Source organism: Neolamprologus brichardi, chromosome 14 (genome assembly GCF_056152115.1).
Source record: "Neolamprologus brichardi isolate AB-2024 chromosome 14, ASM5615211v1, whole genome shotgun sequence".
NCBI lineage: Eukaryota > Metazoa > Chordata > Actinopteri > Cichliformes > Cichlidae > Neolamprologus > Neolamprologus brichardi.
The window spans coordinates 21,609,491-21,630,609 of record NC_142117.1 but is presented as its reverse complement, the minus strand read 5'-3'; the positions used below and the strand labels follow the sequence as shown (position 1 = coordinate 21,630,609).

At 39.5% G+C, this 21,119-nt stretch overlaps 1 protein-coding gene and 1 long non-coding RNA gene across 3 annotated transcripts in view; both read left to right on the top strand.

Annotated features, from left to right (window-relative positions):
- grik4 (glutamate receptor, ionotropic, kainate 4) overlaps nucleotides 1-21,119 on the top strand; it is a 339,306-nt gene that overhangs the window by 101,110 nt on the left and 217,077 nt on the right. The gene's annotated exons all lie outside the window — the stretch shown is intronic.
- LOC148098876 (uncharacterized) lies at nucleotides 17,636-18,924 on the top strand. The gene is made up of 3 exons (XR_015720035.1): nucleotides 17,636-17,906; nucleotides 17,999-18,062; nucleotides 18,365-18,924. It is a non-coding gene; the product is annotated as an uncharacterized LOC148098876 (long non-coding RNA).

Here is a 21,119-nt window from a genome sequence, read left to right as displayed (position 1 = left end):
GACTTGTTTTAATCAGGTGAATGCACTTGCATTCAAGCCCTGCCCACGTCCGTGGTGGTGTAGTAAATGAAGAGATGCGATGAATAAGGACAGATCACGTGCTATATTTCCATTCTCATTGGGCTTTTAGTTTTCACTGAGCTGTGAACGCTTCCTCCAAGACAGCGCAGGAAGAGAGCATCTGCAAATTGCAAAGAGACAATTTGCTGTTGAATAACCCCACTCTTTGCAAGTGAGTGACAGGTCCTTATCAGAGCACCCGCCGACTGATCAAAGTTGAAAGGGGGTCAGGCTGAATTAAAGACCAGCTAATTAAAATGTCCAGGGAGCATGCCAGCCCTCATTTCGTTTATCGCCTTGTGCACGGTTGGGTAAAGAAAGAGAGAGGTGAGATTGGGGTGAAGGAAGAAAAAAAAAAACAGGTGTGTTTAACTTCATCTGATATTAGAGGATATATTATTAAATGCTATATCACTGTGTTTGGTTACAATCAGAGGCGTGTAGCTCAACTCTCGGTTTAAAAGCCTCACCTGTATTTGATTAGATGATTTTGGTGGGAGTTTGGCAAGAGTTTATCCACCTAAGAAGGGCACAGTCGATGCTAGATTGAAGTCCCAGGTGAAGAAAAAAGCATTCCAGTTGTGTTTTCAGCCTGATTTCCTTCTTTATTGTGACTTGGTCTTTTGTGCTTCTCCCATTCTCGCCGAATGCTGGAGAATAGAGAGCCTGAGGTTGGTGATGTGCGTTTGCATGTGTGGATATACGGCATCAAGGCTGTTTCTTTGGTTGTATAAAGGTCACAGAAAGATTTAGTGTCTAGACTCCTTCCACTGGCTGTGGTTTTTTCTCAGGGGAGGAATTGTGGCTTTAAGCTTTTTGAAATCAAATGATGCATTCACACACAAGCCAGAAAAAATCTAATCTAAAGGGTCCGGTGCCATATATATTGTCTTTTTTTCCAGAATTTTTACACAATATTAAGAATTTTGTAGAAAAAGAGGCAACAAGTGTCATGTTGCTAAAAGATATCATACTGCATGTGTATGTATATCACATCATCCCATATACGGCAGTCATTAACTTCATTACATTAATATATGTCTTTTTAAATAATCTCAATTGTTTGGGTTGTCGTATGCATCATCCCCCTGTGACCGCAATGCTACGTTGCCTGTTTGCATACTCTGAAAGTGACGGCACCTGTAACTTAACTGTCTTAATATTTTGCTTGAATCACCACTAAATAATAATGCATGTCATCATTACTTGTACATACATTGAATTATTTGTAGAAGAAATGATAATGAGAACGTGCTTTTTGTTATAAATAAAGTCTACTGATGGAAAGGATTGCATTCACTTTGTCAAATTATCATGAAATGCTGTTTAGGAATAGAAAATGCATTTTGTCCAATCACACTAATGTACTCTAGGTGTGAGAGCCAGTGCCATCGTGTTGTCTAATAATCTGAGAGTGTGTGTTTTCCCTCGCACTAGAGTTTTTGTTGTGAAGGTGTTTGAGGCTGACTGACACTGAGAGCGAATCATCCTAATGAGATGCCGTGCTGCTCTGTGGAAATGATTACCTCAGGGGAAGAGGCATTAGATTGATGAGGGCAATCTTTGCCTTCTTCTCAGAGAAACAAAAGCGTGTCCACCACCACCGCCACACCATTCAGACAAGAGACAAGTCTCTACTTATCAGGCCAAATGGCCCATAACGCTTCCTTGGAGAGTTAAAAGGGGGGAAATCTGCACAGTACCACCTTAGCTTCAAGTGACAAAATCAATTTAGGTACTGTGCTGCTTACTTAGAAGTTCAATTTCTTAAAGTCGTCAATAACAGCTTGCCTCTGCACATGCTGATCACCATAGCAACTCCAGTGTTTCCTCAGACTAATACATAGATCTCAACCCTCTGCTTCCAGCTGTGTCTAGAAAATTCAAGGAAGTATTTTCAAATGTTCAATAAAGATGTGTTGTACACTAACAATTAAGGTGTGTATCTCCTCTAAAATGTTAATGCTGATTAATCGATAACCAAGGTTATTGATGCAATAAAGAATGATTGCTGAGCGTCCCATTTGTTACTGTTTGGCCAAAGCTTCTGAGTGTGATTGCCTCCAAGCAGGCTTAGAGACCCATTAATCAGGACTTGGTTGATCGCTTCTCAGGTCAGCAGTGATCTAAGCCGAAGGGGTGGGGGAAGCTTCTGGAGGTGAATGCGGCAGCAGTTTAACAGCTCACCGCGGAAAGATAGATTCCAACAGCAGTAATAGTAGTTGCTGTTTGCTGCTTTAACTGGTTGAAGGTTTCTGATTTTGTTTTTATTTTTCACTGCATGAAACGTTTTATAACTCATAACCAACAATAGATATAAATGATGGTGATTGTTTTTTCCAGTGCTGATATTGGTTGCATATATTATAGTAATGAGCTTAATAAATGTCAGCAACATATCCCAAAGACAGATCATCAGTTAGATCATGATGGTGGGTGAGCAGCGCTTGCTGGTACTCCAAGGAGCAGTATACTGATGATCTCCCACATGTGGGTCAAGTTTTAGTAGTTTTTTTGCTTTGTTTGTAAGTCTTGTAGGTGTTTGTTCTCTTGGCTTTCTCAGTGCTAGGAACTGAAGAGTTATAAATGATTTTAACACGATAGCATAATAAAGAGAAGCATGGAAGTCTATGAATGGACACGAGCCAACAGAGGTAATGAATGAGGCTCCAGAAGAGAGTGAATGGAGTCGTCTTTCTGATTGCACATTTGCTAAGCTCCATTTAACATCTGCTCTACTTACCACTGTTAGAGCATCAACAAAGCCATACACATCTGTTACTGATGAGCAAAATGACCCTGTCAGTCGAGAATTTATACACCGGAACAGTGTTAGGGTAATAAAATGGCCATCCTGCTGCATAACCTGTTCAGTCATGGTGTGTATTAATGCACACGTGAACAGGAAATAGTTTACATTAATATTGTTTGTACAGTATATTTAGTAAGAGAAGTTTGAGTTTATCTTTAAGTTTATTGCAGCTGGTCATCATTAACATGATTAACCTATTACATTCATATTTATACGTTAGTTACTCTTGACGGACATATTTTTCTTCTTCTTCTTTTTTTTGGAAGAGTATGAGAACCTTTTGTTAGTGAAGTGAAATGGCTGCTTAAGCCGCCTGTGTTATAGCGGTTTCTATTACGTCTCTACAAGATTTCACTTAACATGCTAATCCAGCTCTGGAGTGGATCCTTGAGGAGACAGGAGACCGTGCTCTGAGGCCAAGGCTTAACTCTGGGATTTTATAGTTCACCTTCTCTCAAGTGTGGCAGCCCTCTATTGACACCTCAGACAATATATATTTGGCAGCATCCCACTTGAGGCATTGCTTAGCATTAACATCTCTCCATCCATGTCTCCATCCAACTATTTTCTTCCGCTTATCTAATACATCAACATATTTATCATTAACTTTGGTTGTTTCACTTACGGTCTTTGTAGATAACAGATAACTGGTTTCCTAATCCCTTTTAAAAGTGCTTTATCTTTCCCTGTACTTACTAAAGCTCAGATCTGATGTCTTGAAATGCTTCGTTTTTCAAGTTTTGAGAATGAGGTTCAACAGTTCTGCCACCAACACTTAAAGTTAGAACTTCTCCCTGAATTTCAAAGCGAGATTCCTAATTTGACTGTGATTCGTAAAGTCAAACATTCACTTTTCATGTAACACCATGACGTGCACTTGTGGTTAAAGCTGGAATCTGAAGTGGAGCGGCAACTCTTGTTAGCGTCTGTGCCTTTAATTTTATGAAATTTGTGGGAGCCATTGGCTTGTTGTGAGAAGTGTTCAACTAATACCGCCGACAGCGTTAATTAAGCCACTATAATGAATCATAAAGTGTATAGATAAGCCTAATTTTCAGTCTAACAGTGATCCAATTTTAAAAAAAATCTTCTTGCTGCCCTTAAACTAAAGAAATGAAGGTTCATGGAACAAGACGGTGGTGAAAATCTCTCTCCTCTCTCCCTCGGCCTGCCTTATCACTTCGAAGCTAATGAGCCGGGTTAGAGCAAAAACAGAAACATTTTGAACATTTGAATAACTTCTGAAAAGTTAAATGCAAACTGAGCAAGAGCTCGCTCATCATTCAGCAATAGCAAACATGAGCAACTGCTTTAAATGCAAAGAGATGACAGATGTCTGTTACTTCATAGCTGACAGCGAGTTTCATTGTTGAAGTGATGTAAAATTAGTCTAAAGGAGCTTGATTTGCACTGAAAGGTTGCTGCATGCTGCTGCATGTCTAAAACAGATATTTTATGTCAGAAACAAAACTGAACTCTTTAATCTGAAGTGACTCACAAGACTATGACGATGGGTTAATTGTATTTACAGATTAGCAATGGATTAATGCTGTCACCAATAACAATCCATGTTGCTGCATACTGAATATGTTCAAAGAAAATGACAGTGCTGTCAACCTGAGCTTTGCTTGACTACTTTTATATCTTCTGATATAAACAAGCAGTAAAAGGACTGTTGCCCTTGAGATTCCCCACTGGTGGAAAAAGAGATGCAGTCCAAGTTTACAGTGAATAATAATAGGGAGAAAAAAGACAGCAATCTCATGAATAAACAACATTTCTCAAATTTCTCTGGATTAAACTTAAATTGATGAGTTCCCATTAATAAAAGCTGAATGGGCCGACCCACAGTGTTGTATAGCAAAATAACAGTGCAGCCAACACCATGTTTTTCTCTTCAGATTTAAATGTTTTCAGAAGCAGGATGTGTCATCTCTTAAAAGTAGTTTTTTTTTTTTTAATTCCCTTGAGCTTGTTTCCTTCCAAACAACACAGACACAATGTCCTTGAGCTCCAGGTTTCTCGGGTGAACAAAGCCAAGCGAGAGCCCTCTGATACATTAGCCTTTGTATCGCCTCTTCACTCCCTTTCTGACTCTTGTTGGCTTTTTCTCTGAATTTCTGACATGCTCTGTTTTTCTTTTGTCTCTCTTACACAAACATATAAGCACCCAGTGTTCTGTTTTCAAACTCCAGTTCTATATTTAGAAACTGTGTTTCCCAAAAGTTTTCCTAGTGCATTAAAGCATGTTCAAAGCTTGCACTAGCACTGTCAGAACAAACTAATACCTAGCAGTACACGACCACCAAACAGCTGATATCATTCTACTAATTTGAGCCCAAAATTAGCTACTGATGTTATTCTGCATTGAATAGTAGTAGTATGTATAGTAATAGTAGTATTTGTTAGTAAATGTACAATTTGATATCTACCTTGGAGGAAAATGTCGTATGAAACGTGTTAGCACTGTTGTGTATTATGTGTTCAGCATAAAGCCGAATATTAGGGAAGTGCCAGCTGACCACCACAAATTACACTGGAACAAAGCACTGAAAAGATTTATTATCTTGTGTCACTTCTCTCACCATTTAGTAGCATTTAGCATTATTTCACATTTTAGAAAGTTTTTAAATCTGTTTTGAAAATAGTAGCCTAACTTTCTTCATATTTCACAAAGAAAGTGGGAGATGACCTTTAGCTATTACGCACTTCTACCCAAGATGAAAAATGTGTCTGCACAATTTTGTTTTTTTCTAATTTTGGTCACTAGAGGTTATGAAACCATGTCAGCAATCAAAATAATTTATTGTGGGAATCTGAGGATGTGATTCTTCACATAGCAATGTTAGCACTTACCCAGCTAGGCTGTGTTTTAGCAGATTCCCTATTAAAAGAACAGCATACATAATCAGATCCGGTAGCTACGGTAAATGTTATGCACATGTTAGCAAGGACATAAAGTCTGGGATAGGAGGTAGATGTACAAAATTCTAACTAAGCTACCAACCTACATCTAGAGTAAAAGCGTAACAATGAGATTTAATTCCCTCCAAGAATAATCACATTGATCTCAATTAAATTCCGGGAACATTTCTCTTTGCCATAAGCTTTAGATTTGATTACGCTGGCTTGCCATGTCCATTTCTGGACTCCCATTTCAAATTGATTGACTTTCTCTTCTTCTGTACACGAATCAGCACTTCCCATCTGTTTCAACTGGGTCCTCTCTCTCCTCTGAGTACATGTCAGGCTGCCGCTGACCTTCAAATATGAAGAACTCTGTGAAAGATTGGACAGTAGGGTTGCCGTTAATAGAAGCAAAGAATTGTCCAAAGAGAAATGAGGCCACAACAATAGAGTGTGAGACCGTGCGGTGGCACAGCAAATGGACACGTCGCGAGACAAAAATCGTGTGCGGTCTCTTTTCTCTGCACCAAATAGATTCCATTCTCACAATCACTGAGCAATAGAGTCCATGCTGTGGCAAACAAACTGCCATCCCTTTGTCCCTCCATCTCAGTGTAATTGCACCCCTGGCTCTTTTTCACACAGGCCAGATTTATCCTAGCTGTAAGTCTCACCAATGCAGCACCTTCCATAAGTCCCTCTCACTCCACTGACATGGCACGCTCCCCGATCAGTGTGTCCGTGGCAGTCCACCGTGGGAGATATATCTCACTTCCTACACAGATAAAGAAATGAATGTTAACATACAGTGACACACACATACATAACCACCTCCTCGGTTTCCTTAAATAGCTACTAAATTAATACAGTATGGTGGATGTTGTGTGTGTATAAAGAAGGTCAGACATATGCGGATGCTTTGGGACGTAGTGGGAAATAGAGGCACGGACATAATACTTTAATGCTGGCTTTATTGGCTTTACTGTGAAGGATTTAAGCCTGTAGTCTGGACAGAGGTTCGCTGTTACTTAGGTTGAATCAGTAGCTGGGGTTTGCAGATGTGCGTTCTATGTATGAGGGGTGTGCTGGTCCCTGCAGTGTGTCTGTTTACTCTGCTGTTCTCTTCGATACTTAAGGGAAATGATGGAAGAGTGCTGTCTGGCAGAGCACTGTCATGCCTCAGTTAGCACTCTGGGAACCTAACAGCTACTGCACTGCAGTAGACCCACTGACAGGCATTGCACACTTGTTGTGAATTCTCATATTTGAGCATTAGTGTCAGACTTTGTTTAAATTATTCTCAGTTGTGTTTGTTATGTCATTTGTGGCTGTGCTAGTAGCTTAGAGAGCTAATGTCTTTGGTCCACATTAAAATGTTTTGATGAACAAAAACAGGTGTGTTGCAAGCGCGTTACAAAAACAGGTCCCATCTGCCCAGGCATGGACTCCACCTGATCTGCACAAAACTATAAATGTAGGTGACACATGCTGTATTCAACTGAAGTGCCACACTGAACATGCCTTCTTCGTTTGCTCCAAAGTTCAGCTGTTCTGCTCAGTGTCCATTGTAGGTGGATGGTTTACTCACTTACTCTAAAGATGCACAGCATCATTGATAGCAGCCTATTCATTATAACGCCGTCTTTATATGTGTGCCGTAACTAGATAATCATCTTGGCTATTTGCTCGTGTAAATGATCATTATATTTTATCTGATTAGTGTATTTCAAGGAGGCCAACTACTATGAAGGTTTTTACAGACATTTATGTCCCCCACAGAGCATGAATCCTTCAGGATTTGGTGACTCTCCTCATCACGTAGCACCATAAGCTGATCCGAGCTTCTAATCTCATTGTAAAATATCAATTACTCATATGTGTATTTTGTAAGCTGCCTCATAATTTAGACATAGTGATTAATGGGTTTGAGAGGAAGTATGCTCTGATTTGGCGACACTGGTGATCCCAGCTTTCCCTTTGCTGCCATGAGATCCACATTCCCCCCTTTCAGTGGAACATCTTAAATATCTGGGAAACAAAAATTATGTTTCATGCTGACTTTTACCACCATTATTATGCCTAAGTGCTCAGAGCAGCCTCGCATATTCAGTGAAACCTCTTACTCTTGTTTCGATTTAAGCCTTACATTTTGGCCTCGAATCATAACATAAATCCAGGCTTATACAAGATTTTAGAATAGCCCATCTTTCCATCTCAGTGACTTTTTTGCTAGAAAACTGCACTACTGAGGTCTGTGACTTTATAAAAATTTACAGTATATCATCAGTCTGAATTCCTCTTGAGGTGAAACTACCTTGCATTATGCCATTAGAGTAGTGCATTCACACGTATTTTTCCCCCCCTGTTGGTTTTATACTTTATTTTGCTTTCTGACAGAACTACTTTAGAGCTCCAATGCACCTAATTTATATAGTCAGTGGCATGGCATTCATATATTTCCCATCCGAGTCTGTACCAATATTCCAAGCTGATTCCAACGCTGCCGAACAGAAACCTGTGATACAGAGAAAGTACTGGCAGCTAGACCAAGGCGGTGTGAGAAAATGAGTGTTCCATTATTTATGCTCCCCTCACTAACTTTATGATGCCGTTAGGTGGTCGTGCTGTTGTCCTCTGTCTCCTTTTATTAGCTGTGGTGCACTGCTGCATTTTAATGGATACGTCAAAGAATGAAGTTTCCTTTGGCGAAGTAGCAAAGTGCCTGTTTCTCAGGCTCAGTGAAACAAAAGAATAGATGGTGCACATCATAAGATAAGTGCACACTTTTAATGAGTTGGTTTGTCGGCCTGCCAGAGTCCAGTACTGAATTTGTATCTTTTTACCAACTAAGCACTTTTTACCTGTATTGGTCTGAAGGAATAGTGGCATCGACCAAGTATAGTGATTTTACCATAGCTGCGCTCTTTTTATTTTATTTCAATATCCAATCTCCTCAAAAACTCTGTTCGTTTTATGAGCTATCTGTTTATCTTGTGAAAAATTAGTATAGTTTCCTTCTCTTTTATCTTTTCGTTCAAACAAATACGATGGTAGACGATACGACCTGATCAAATACTACTAGCCACGGGGTACTCATTAAATCCCACAGATACTGTACAACCAATAATGTCCAATCAATCTGCTATGTCTTACATGGCACATGTGAAAACGCAACACTCCGAGCAGCAAGTCAGCACCATGGCCTAACTCGTGGCTTACAAGCCAGCTCTTGATAGTTAAATGGGATTATAGTGATCTCATGCTCCAAACCCTTCAGCTCATTTTGCTAATATGTTTGAGTCAAAGTGTAAAAGAACACAAACCATTGCAGCAGCAGTAACTATTCGCCTCTGCTCCAATTCAAACATCAATACTGAATGTGTCTTAATCCTTGCTGTCTGAACCATGCCTATGGGCGGATCTTATATTAATGTCTCTAGTTCTGAACAGGCGCTGAGCATAAGTCATTAAAAATAGATTAACTTCAAAAAAGGTAAAAAAAAAATAAAAAAAAAAGAAGAAGAAGAAAGAAATATTTCTCTGTGGCCAGTGTAATTTTATCTCATGATAGGTAATAATAGTGCTGATCATGAGGGGGCTAGAATGCTCTCTGGATGTCTAAATGCCACAACTGGGAAGTGTTGACTCCGTTGAAATGCCATGGCTATCCAGTGACACTGTGAATGGTGTCATCTTCTACTTTTTCATGAGCCTCTTATACTTCTTTAACACAAAGGTCAAAGATGGAGTAGAAAACAAGAAGGATAATATAAAATGTAATGAGATTTTCTAATAAGACTACACTGGCTAATGTCTCTGTGGTTCTTTATATTCCTCTGTTGGTTTTTGTCTTCAGAAAATGGGACCTAGAATAGAAATTAAATGCTGTGTATCAAACATCAGAGACTGCAACAAGGGTATTTCTCGTGTGAATCGCTACAAGTCCTTAACTTTGCCATCCATCAATCCGCTTATTCCAGGTTGTAGAGGCAGCTGTCTATGTAGAGATCCTGTAGAGAGGCCTCCCTCTCTCTGGCCTGCTTCTCTAGCTCTTGAACGGGAACACCGAGGTGTTCCTAAGCCAGCTCAGAGACATAATCTCTCCAGCGATTCCCGGGTCTGCCCTGAGGGTCTCGTCTTGGTAGGGCTTGCCCGAAACACCTCGCCGAGGAGGCATTCTTGTTAGATGTCTGCCTGCCTTGACTGGCTCCTTTCTGTGTGAAGGAGCAGTGGCTTTACTTTCACCTCCTTCTGAATGACCGAGCTCCTCGCCCCGTCTGGACCCACAAACACTTCAAAGTAAACTCATTTCCACTACTTATATCTGCACTCTTATTCTTCTAGTCATTACCCAAAGCTCTTGACCACTGGTGAGGGCAGGAATGACCGGTAAAAGGGGAAGTTTCCTTTCACACCACACCAGTATAGCATCCTCATCACTGGAGACACCAATCTGTCTGCTCTCCCCTCGGTCGTGAACAAGACCTCAAGATACTTGAACTCATCCACTTGGGGAAGCAACTCGTCACCCAATTAAAATGGGCATTCCACACATTTCCAGCTGAGAACCTTGTCCAGAGATTTGGAGGTGATAATTCCTGCTGCTTCACACTGGACTGGAGGTCACAGCTTGATGAAGCTAGACTCACTAGTACTTAACTGAATGCATCTCACAACAGGTGTTTATCAGATCATTAAAATGCTTGCTGTGCAACTCCACTCAATTGGTATGCTTTTACAAATTTGGAAGAAGAATAAGTTGTTTGATAACAACAATAATATTGATTTGCACAACACTTTGGAAAACAAGTGAAAACAGTTTCCAAATGCTTTATAAAACACAGTAAAAATAGATCACAATAAAATTAAACAGGTAACATAGCAACAACCGCAAATATAAACAAAGCCTAAATCCTCATCATTTATTGCCTTTAGCAGGGGGCAGAATGATGTATACAATTTCCATCTGTGACTATGTTTTTTTCCCCCTTTTCCTCTCTCACACTATCCTATACTAAGCTGCAGGCCCTTTGGATCCACAATTTAAAATATCAGTAATCATTAAATGTGCATTCGTTTTAGCTTCTGGAGACATTTGAGGTCTTTATTTCATTAGGATACTTAGTAGCCATCAAGCAGTCAACCGGTTGCCACTCTGTGCTTTACAATAGGCAGGTGATGGTAATGTTGGAACAACTGACATTTAGTAGCATTTATACCTAAATAACTCTCCCAGCAGTCTATAGTGAAACAGCCTGTATTCTATAGCCACACCATCCCTATCATCCTGTTTTCAGAGGTTTACAGCTGGTTGCAGACACTTATTCACGATGATGGCAAGTCAAGGACTGTTTACTACTTCAAGCTACTTTTCTTCCCTCCATCAAGTCCGACTGAAAGTAGTCATTGTTTTGCTTGAACTCTTGTATTGCCTCACATTACACGGGCTAAAAAAATTGTAGCAAACAAATAAATAGCTCTACGTGCAGAGGAGTACATGTGCAAACACTCCCACATGTGGTAAGATTGTGTTTGAAGTAGGACTTCAATTGGACACCCATGAACAGTGTGGAACTCGATATCCCACACAGCACATCCTTGCTCCCTTAGATCAGCATTCAACCATTTTCCCATGTGGCCAAAGCTTGGAAAGAATACAGTACAATCATGTATCTAAGCAGAACGGGGCAAAGCAAACTGCTTGGATGTCTCAACAGTAAGGTTTCTGAGAGTTAAACATGCTTATTCCCTCAGTAGTATAATATCATGATTTGGTGTCTTGATTCTCTGTTTTATGTGTTATAAACCATACGCATACATTTTGCTATGTTTTCGCAAAGTGACTCACATTAACTTAGATTTTTAACTTAACTAGTCCCTGTGGAAATTTTTATCCAGTGCCTGAAATGAGTGAATTTCCTTTAAATTACACAGAATATGTGTCCCAGTGTACACGTGTGTTTAGGAAAAGGATAGGGAGATTTTTACTGTTACCACTGGACTCTGTAAATTATAACTTATTATCTACAGCTGCAAAGCAATTAGTAATTGGCCCACTTTACATATGGCCCTGTATGCTACAGATGTTGCTGCAATGAAGATGAAGAGTGGTAATCTACTGTAGGCCTGCAGCTACGTTTTAACTCCCATAGTTTGAGATCTGTGATAAACTAAATTGGCAGACGGCAAACAGAAGGATTTAGTTTTAGGCTCCAGCCTCACATACACTGTTATTTTGTAAAGCAGGGATTTCAGTCTTTTGTTTTAAAAAAAAAAAAACAAAAACAAAAAAAACGTGCAGATGCAAATCTGCAATCACTACCAGCAATGGCATTCTTAGGCTAAGAGCATCCTTACCTCCATCAGGCGCTATCAAGAGCATACCAAAGCCCTAATCATATAGAAATGTTGGCCAATGACAAGCCTACAAACATTACATCTAAAAAGGGTATAAAGAGAAAATTACAAGAGAAAATACTCATTTTCATTAACATAAATGCACTTTCTGAAAGGGTGGTTTTTAAGAGCTCCATTTTCAGTGACCTAAAATGCCATGTGTGTATGGACAAAAGGCCAGAGCATATAGAAAAAGCTGTGATATCCGTGCACGTGTGGATATGGTGTTTGGTTGCTCTTAACTCTCTTGTGCTGTTGCTTTATAAAATAAAGAAGTGAGTGGGTAAAAAGATTTTCTTTATATTTAAGCTTGTTGAACAAGTTGTTTGTTAAAACCCAGTTGGCTTTTAAAATATAAAGAATTTCATGGAGCATGTCCTTAACTGTAAAATGTTATCTTTTAGTTACGACTGGTTAATATGGAAAGTGCCAAATGACTTTCAAATAATTTTTTTTTTCCATATGAGTCAATATTGAGATATATCTGTCAAAGTTAAATGTTCCGTTTTACTCCTAAGTGAGATGTGAAAATATTAAGTTCATTTTATTTAAATATTTTTCATTTTCTGTCAGAAGTTGAACATAATACAGTAAGACCGCAACATTGTACAACTGTATTTTAAATTGGTAACATGGGTATTTAAACCAAAGAGACATAACGTTATGAAGACTGACAGGTGAAGTGAAAGCAGTGATTATCTCTTCATCATGGCACCTGTTAGTGGGTGGGATATATTAGGTAGCACGTGGACATTTTGGGCTCACAGTTGATGTGTTAGAAGCAGGAAAAATTGGCAAGCATTAGGATTTGAGTTTGACAAGGGCCAAATTGTGGCTAGACAACTGGGTCAGAGCACCTACAAAGCTGCAGCTCTTTTCAGGTGTTCCCATTCTACAGTGGTCAGTATCAGTATAGTAGTGAACCAGCAAAAGAGTCATGGGGGGCAAGGCTCACTGATGCATGCTTTCTTGCATAAATGCTTGCCTTCTTTTTGGCCTGTTTGTGTGGCAGGTCTCATCTGCAGGCAGTGGAGAGCTGGTGTGGCTTGTTTCCAACCACTGACACTGGCAACGCCTGAGCCTGGTGTGCCAGTGCTCTGTAAAAGCCCTCACTTGCTGTGTGGCTCTGCTCCCTGGGACACACCTCCTAGGTCTTTAGTTTTGCACTAAACAACATTGCATATACATATTGCATATTTGTTGCTAAAACCCCAGACCTATAAAAGCCAACCAGTATCAAGCAAAACGTGTAATAGACATGCCAGTCAACCGTATCTCATTCACGCTTTATCTCTCCAAAGTGTGAAATGTACACACAAGCAGAAATTGCATTTCTGCATGCAGAAGTTGCATTACCAGCAGGGGGAGATAATATATTTAAAGCCAAGAAGTTGGTATAGTGAGCAAAAGCAAAACCAGAAACAATTAAGGTAGGCAGCTAATATATATTTAAATGTGTTAATAATATCTGTTTAAATGCTTTCACATGATTATTTTCATGTTCGCTTGAAATAAAGTATATCTCCCTCTGCTGTTACTGCAGCTTACTGCAACTTTTGCATGCATGTACAATTTATCCTTTGAAGTGGCAAAGAGTGAAATTGATATGGTAGACCAGCATGTCTATGCCATGATTTATGGTTGATAGATGAGAAAGTGAACCCCTTACAATCATAGGTTGATTGAGACCCATATTTTGCATGGCGGTTGCTGACTTGTCTTCAAATGATTGCCAAGTGATTGTAAAACTATACGAAGTCCATTGCAAATTTTTTTCTTTCTTCATTTTCCAGTTTGCATCTGGATAATTAAAGTTTCACTATCAGTAAGTGGTTGGCAGACAAGTCTGTGTCTTCCATTCAAACTACAGGAGACTGCAGCAATCTGCAAATGACCAAATAAAAGGAAATCTTTACAGTATGATCAGTTTAACTTATCAACAACCAACAGCCACTCACCAACCACTTGGGCGCCTTTCATTGGTTGGTGGTTGCAAGGGGGTTGTTGACTAGTCTCCAGGCCTGTGTAAGAAAGGTCAAACTAAGACTAGTTGAAACACTGTTAACAGCTAGTAGTTGGCCAATCAACATGTCTGACTTTCATACTGGCCTCAGGTCGTTTGTCCAGAGGTTATGTCGAACCCTGGTATGCTTTATGTTTAGACAAGAGAAGAGAAATATATATAAAGTTACAGTTGAATTCCTAGTTTCTCAGAATTAATACTTCAAGGTAAAATGATGGTGACTCTGAAATGAGTGGTTGTTGACAATATCTCAGTAACACTGACTTCAGTTTGATAAGCTCTGAGCAGTTTTAGATCTTCATGGGCTTATGCGTATTGTACTGAGGTTAAAGTGTCGTTTTCCTGTCATTGTCAGACACAACATTTTAACTGTGTTTTATAATGGGGCATTTGCACTGGGAAGAGACTGACATATTAAGTTCCCTTTCAGTTGTACCTGGTATTATGAAAATCAATTTGTAATACACAATGATTTATTTCACAACACTTGAATCAAGTTGTGTGATGTGTGGTCATTTAATTTTATGGTGTTTTTGCTGTTTTTGAGCTCCGTTACATCTATTTTGAAAATATGAGCTTGTTAAATGGTTTTTCTCTGTGTGTCTCGTGGTCAGCAGGCCGGCTTATCGACCTGATTGAATGCCATTTCATTATAATTGCTGGATTTATAACTGTGACAGTTATTTGATGTATGATTCATTAACTTATTGGTAGCTCAGTGAATGTTTGTTGTATCAGCAGTACATTACTTGAATTCAGTAGTTATAGCCAGTCATAACTGCCGAGCATTGCCAACATGACGTCACTCGTTGTTTGTGGACTAATGTTTTAAGCTGTTTTATTTTCTTTGGAAGCCAAATATGTCAAGTGAGAGATGGTTCTGGCCAAGGATCGCACGACCCTGTTTTATATATGTTATCAAATTCTCAGTCACAGTGTACCCATGCCATAAATAATATCCTGCTATATGATGTCTTTCACTCTGAATATAACCAGAATTCACAAACATAATTAGGCAAAAATGTTTAAGTAGGATCTTTGCTCATGGACTCTTCTTTTCCCCACCTGGTTGCCATTAGACATGTTGGTTTAAGGGATTTCTGTATGCTTTAAAAGATCTATCCATATTTATCAAAACTAAAAACATTTTCTGATGCCGTCTGTTGTCAGCACGGGGGTCCTCATAACGAGATTAACAAAAGAATGCATGTGAGCAGAAGGCTGTCTGTGTGCGACCATATGCACATGTCGGTAATAGAGACGGGGACAGAGAGGCAGTGTGTGATGCAGGTCATTGAAATGTAGGCAAGTGTTCAGCCAGATGCTGCAGAAATCAATCATAGTGTAACAGATGGCAAAATCACTACAAGCATGATTCTCTCACCTCTTTGTGCTGCACTACCCCATGGGATATTCAGGATGCCTGTCTTCTATAATGAGTGTAGCCTATAGTACTCAAACATGATTTTTCAAGAGGCTTTCACACCTAGAAATTAGATTTTTGTTTTGGTATGTCGAGGTCTCAAGGAAATACTTCAGCATTTAGAGGTTTGGCTTAAAGTGGGGCATAAAAGCATTCATAGTGTCTTCAGAGGAGTCACTTTCTTGCTGACGTTGCCATGGCCACGTTTTAGGGACTGAATGTATGCTGAGTTGGATTTTGGTAAACTTGGTCTCCAGGTATTGTGCTTGTGTTCAAATGATAGAATCGTCACCACCTCGTGTTTTTTGAGAGGAGCACAGGCAAATTTCTGCCTATATTTTTTTTAAATTAAAATTGTGGTTATTGAACTTAGATTGTTTTAGCATTTGCCATGACATTTTTATTTTTTGTTGGTAAATGTTACGGATGTTTTAAATCCTTGTGAAAAAAAGACGTGGTATATTCATAAAACGCTGCAGCTGCTTGATTTTTTCTTTCTTTTTTTCATAGCTGGATGAAAAAATATTCTCAGGGTTGCCTTTTCCCAGAAGCTCACTGATTTTCATATTGACTCAATCTGTAACTGAGCCAAGATTGGGTCTGGTTTCCCTCCTTTGTGTAAACCTTTGCTTAAATTGATCATTTTCCATTCTAACACAGACAGTTGCACAGATGTATTCTCAGAAATACACAAAGCTGTTTCTCTCTGTGGCTCGCTCTGTCTCTGTCACACAAATGCGTTCACATGAGCTTTTAGAGGTTATTGTAGGATGTGAGCAACAGTAAGGGCTGTTAAAGAGGCCAGCTGGCAGACATTTAGATCTCATTATTTGAGCCCTTTCTTGGAACAGATTTTGCTTTTGTCAGAATAACTAATAAATGTTATCTACCCATTGAATACCAGTAATCATTCGCATACTATGACCAGTAGGCTTCCTCCTGTAATTTACTAGGGTTCATCTGTTCTGATCATCTGTAAACATACAGTAGAGTAACTTAGAATTTGTAACATTTTTGGTAATCACCCTACTAACCTGGAAATCTGTGCTTCCTAATATTTGATTAACGACACACCAGGAAGGCCATCGGAAGCCCTGGGAGATTTTTTTAGTGGCTTTAGGATCGTTCTGCTCTGCAGTCTTGGCCTAAAAGAAAACTCAGTCCAAGCCTGGTAGTTTGAATGAACTGACTTGAAATGCCAAATTCCCTGTCTGCCTCATTTATTTTCATTTAGTTATTTTCAAGAGCGCCACCATCTTAAAGGGAGTTATTTTAAGCCAAATAGGGAACTTTTTCCTAAACCAAGTCATGAACTTTTGAACATGTGAAGCAGAAAGTTAAAGCAAAACACAAGTGCAACAGATGGATCTCAAACGTGAGTGTGATGGCCTGATTTTACACCACCACAGACCCAGCCTCTCCTGATGCCTAAGGATGAATCTGGTGACCAGTTTAGTGCTGTCATTACTATTGTAGTAAGCCATAGAGACTATGCTACTGCCTGCTTCTCTAACAAATGCAGGTAGAGGAAGTGAGAATTTAGACAGTGGCCCCAACGTGCTTGTGTCAAACTAACTTTTTAGGCATTAGTTAGAGAAACTGTCCAACATGTGCATATTATTGGTGAGATGACAGTGAACGAATGGAAACTTAATGACTTCCAGTGCTTCAAAGGATTAATCTGTATTTCTTTTTAGCAACCTGAAATAAGGTGATAACAGCTTATGGTGGCTGTGTACTAGTGAGGGTGGGCTGATTACATCAGATAACGGTCAATCAATTGACCGATAACATGAAAAACCGATTAATACGCACAGCAAAAGGTGTTGCCAGGATTAATGACCAAGCTTATGTAACCCACATACAATGAGGGTACCACTCTGATATGAGGAGAGATGGACATCCTGCCCAACCAATCAAAATGCACAGGTCCCAGTATGCTTTGACCAATGGGAGAGCAGCCTGCCGCTGTATGTCCCACCCACGTGCTCTGTGTTCGCTGCTATGTGTGGAGGTAGTCGCGTGCTGGCAGGAGAAAAGAGAGACTGAAGCTTTTGAGCTGGAAAAAGTATTAGATATAAGTTGCAACCAACTGTGCTGCACATAAGTTCACTGGTTATCAGCTACCTTTCATGTTAAAAGTAGCCACAGTGAGTAAACAGGCAAATGCTGCAGTTTTCTGGTGACTTTAGAAAGTACCGCGTGGAGCTAAACTGTTAGCCTTTGTTAGCTGTGGTTGCTATCAACTGCCTGAAAGTTTATCTCAATCTGCTTCCAGAAGTAAGGTAACACTTGAAGCGCAACTTATGTTTATTTTCCTTCACGTCGTATTACTGTTATTAAAGAGAAAAACAACATGTCCTGTTACGTTATTTAGAGCCCCGCATTTTCCGACCGAGAGACACCATACCATTGTCTTCGGCCGTGATGCACTGAGATCGGTGAGCACATGTTGTATGTCTCAGTTAGTTCACGTCTGTTTCACATTTTATTGTTGAGAAACTGAATTAATCTCAATTGTTTGATTAATAATTGTCGCATATGTGACATATATGCATATGCACTGACTTTACTTGGTTAAATGCATAGTTTGTGTAAGAGAAATGTTTTATTTTTGCAAATTTGAGTATTTTTATTGCAAATTGATGTTGAATGTGACTTCAACAAGATCCTAAATTGTGAATTATAGCTAGAACAGCATAATTAATATTTGAATTGCTCTTCTGACCCTGTCTGTTGACAGGTCAGGTTTTTTTTGTATGCTGAATTGTTCCTGAGGTGGATTCCTCCAGTGAAATAGATGGCGAGCCTTCCCACCTGGACTTAGAGAGACTGAGATTCGCTTCTTTTCCACTTGATGATCTGCTGCACCTTGCGGTGTGGTAGGACTGTATCACTCACACTTTCACGCACAGCTGGTTATACATAAGACTACTGACTGACATTCTCTCACCCCTATTTTCTTTCACACCCTGGGAATTTTTTGGACTTTACCCCTTGGACATTTTTTATTTGGGACTTTAAATAATGAGCTGTTGTGTAGAATATTCTCCACATGTGAAAAGAGTGTGAGATTTTCATTTGAATGTACATTGGATTTGTGTAATCTGTTTCTATAAGAGTTGAGGAGTCAGGTTACTAGGGTGCACCCGAACATTGAAACCCGAACATTGAAACCCGAACGTTGAAACCCGAACGTTGAAAACCAAAAGTAACACTTGACTAAGTCATTGCTTTAGTAGTTTATGTGTTTTACTTTTCTTTTAATTTTTGTAAGTTTCCTTTCTACCATTGTAAAGTGTCATTAACCTGTGCTTGTCAACCTTAGGTTTCTTTCACTAAAGTTGGCTGGTTCTTTTGAGTTACATTCTTGTCTCTGTGTCTCATTTAAACTCACCCCTGTGCTCCTATAGTCGAGCCTATTGGCCCATTGATATATTCTTTTCAACAATTCCCCTTACTGTGTTACACTTACTTATAATGATGAATTGGATTTTAACTGCCAAAAGCTAAAATTCTGTGTATTACCCAGGACCGCATCCCACACGCGCTGATATCGCTGCTTTTGTTCTGCAGACAGAACAGCTGCAACACTGTGCACCCAACTCGTGTTTTCGTATACGGTCTTATATGTGACAAAATATCCCAAGTCTCAGAGAACATAATCCACTTATACTTTAATACTTTGTTCTTCATACAAAAGAGAGTGTCTTTTAGGGAACTGTTACTCCTCATTTTTTACTGCAGAGTGATATTTAATAACAGAGCTGCACCTGCTGTGAATTCCCCCAGCACCTCCAATACTACAATGCTACTTCACAGTTCCTCAGGGGGGAAAAGGCACTGGTAGACAAGGCAGGTTCACCCCTAGAGGGTTTGGGAATATATGTGCATGCAGACATTGTAGTATACACCCTGACACATACAGAGGCACAAATCTTGCCTTGGCAAACACCATCTGCAGAGACAGAGTCAGGTTATGGTACAGATGCAAGTTTTTCACATGACTACCTCCGACTGAAGAGTCACAGAGATTAAATCAGCAGCCTTACTTGTTCTCAATTAAAATGTTAAGCACAAGAAAAAGTTTCATGCTTCTGTCTCACGCGTGCTTTATAATATTTCTTCTTTGCATGGTACTCAGCCCACTCTTTGGTGTTAATTATATAGAGAACTTGGAAATACACAAGGTCGATAGTGCAGAAAATAAAAGTACTAGTAGTTATAAGTCATATTGCAAATGGTTTCTGCTTTCATTTAAAAAAACAAACAAAACAAACTCCTACATTAGTTTAGATTACCCAAAGCATTGTTTAAGAACTTTCTGATTTAAAAAATCAGTCCTGATCTTGTCATCCACATGGGCCTACACAGACCCTGCAGTCTGAATTCAGTTTTCATCTAATTTAACCAAGTGATTTCTGGGTGTTGACTGGCAGGCTTAATCAACCATTCCCATTAACTCTATTTCTCTGTGTATTGAAGTCATTAGATGTAATTTATATCATGTTGCCAAATACTGTGAGCATTAAGCTCCAGCGAATCTGAAGGTTACTCAGCCCGCACTGCAATCGCTCATTACAAAGTGACCGCTCGTGTCTGCCTGCAACCTCGAAAAAAAGAAGCCACGCCAGCATTTGCTTTTGGTTTCATGGGACCTGCATGCAGACATGCCATGAGGAGACTTCTCTTTGGCAATGATCTCCACCAAGGTCACACCAGGAAAAAAAATATCCACTGACTAGCAATTTTTAAAATCAACAAAACACTTAAATTTAAAGTATTTTGTGGGTTACCGCTCCAGTAAATGGCACTGCAGTGGAAAGGGCCTATACGGTAACTGCCAGTGAAATGTGTGGTCATGTATATCTGTAAATACATATAAATAAAACATGTATTTACCGATATGCAACATTTGTATTTACAGTATACTAAATTTAGTACACATGTCACCTATTAGCTTTGAGCAAGGTCCCACAGAATAATGATTTTATAGCATTTATCATATTTACTGCATTTCATATTAGGATGCACTGAACCCACAGAACCACAATTCTTTTTTTGCTCAAATATCTGATACATAAAATAGAGACAAACTACGCACTATGCGAGTAACAATTAAAATTGCCAGTACACATCACTGACTAATGATTAGTAAAGGCAGTATATGCAGACAGTTTAGAGCAGCGGTCTCCAACCTTTTTTGCGCCACGGACCGGTTTATGCCCGACATTATTTTCACAGACCAGCCTTTAGGGTGTCGCGGATAAATACAACAAAATAAAACTAGTACCGGTACCGAAAAAAAGAAGATTTATTCATAACACACGTGAAAAGACCCAGGAAAACCGAGTTAACGATAAAAACGATAACAAAATAACGCTGAAAACCGATAAAAACCCTGAAAACTATACATTTCACACCTGAGCCTCAACTCTCGTGGCCCGGTACCAAACGACTCACGGACCGGTACCGGTCCGAGGCCCGGGGGTTGGAGA